This window comes from Tupaia chinensis, unplaced genomic scaffold (genome assembly GCF_000334495.1).
Source record: "Tupaia chinensis unplaced genomic scaffold, TupChi_1.0 Scaffold000028_1, whole genome shotgun sequence".
NCBI lineage: Eukaryota > Metazoa > Chordata > Mammalia > Scandentia > Tupaiidae > Tupaia > Tupaia belangeri.
Genome location: NW_006159458.1, coordinates 5,293,742 through 5,294,894, shown reverse-complemented (window position 1 = coordinate 5,294,894; position 1,153 = coordinate 5,293,742). Strand labels below are relative to the sequence as shown.

At 41.0% G+C, this 1,153-nt stretch overlaps 1 pseudogene; it reads right to left on the bottom strand.

Moving 5' to 3' along the window:
* The window catches only part of LOC102484521 (stress-induced-phosphoprotein 1 pseudogene), a 29,716-nt pseudogene that overhangs the window by 26,756 nt on the left and 1,807 nt on the right, over nt 1-1,153 (bottom strand).

The window sequence follows — 1,153 nt, the reverse complement described above, 5'->3', positions numbered from 1 at the left end:
TTCCTGCTCAGTGAAAGGCAGTTCTAGGAGGATTACAGAATGTTCTTAAGGTACATTCTGGTGGGTACATGAGCTGAATTTCACAGGGATGACTGTGCAGTTCAAGTGCTGGACCCAGCATCTTGAAAAATACATCCAGCACCTGTGTGTACATGCCCAAAATCCCAAAAGGAGGGAAAAACAGAGAAGGGATTGCAGTGTGGCAATTTCCCATGGGAAAGGGTGACTTCCCATTTCCTCTGTTTCTGTATGACTTTCTGTCTCTCTGGCAAGTGCACAAAACCTCTGGCAAATTTAAAAAATAACAATGTATTCTTAGAATATGTTTTTAAGTGTGAAAGTTCTCCCAAATGTCCAAGAATAGATCAGTGGATTGAAAAAAGTGAGATGTACTCTATGGAATACTATTCAACCATAAAGAACGAGATCCTGACATTTCATAGAAAATGGACAAATATGGAAGATTTAATGCTAAGTGAAGCAGCCAGACTATTAAAGACTGGCACTGGGGAACCAGCAGTTAGCGTAATGGCTATGTCGCTGGACTCCCACATAGTCGACCGCGGTTCGTGTCCCGGACCCGGTGGCTTAAAACTCACGCCGGGTGCGTGTGCGTGTGTGCCCAAGATCCCGAGAGGAGAATGGAGGAGAAGGGATTGCGGCGTGACCATCCCCCCTGGGGGGTGATTTCTCGCTTTCTGTCTCTATGTCTCTCTCTGTCTGTCTGGCGAGCGCACGCGACCTACAGTGAAAATCTCTCCAAAAAAAAAAAAAGACTGGCACTGTATGTCCCTACTTAATATATATCTAATGTCTGCACTTTATAGCGGTAACTGGAAGACTGGAAGGTATAAATGCAGGGAGGGCAATTGTAGATACTAGAGACAGTGGAGGTGGGTAATAGTGGGTTGGAGTAAGGGGATCAGGGGAAAACAACGTATTTAATAGACACAAAAATGAAAAGTTATCTGCGATGATAATGTATATGGTAATGTCTTTAGTTTGACTAATATGCATTGTATTCATGCCGGGAAAAATCATGTAATGCACTGTAAAGATGTACAATAATTAAATGTAAGTTAAAAATAATAAATATTTTTTTTAAAAAAAGGAAGTTTTAGGACTTTTTTTTTTTTTTTTAACATATAACTAC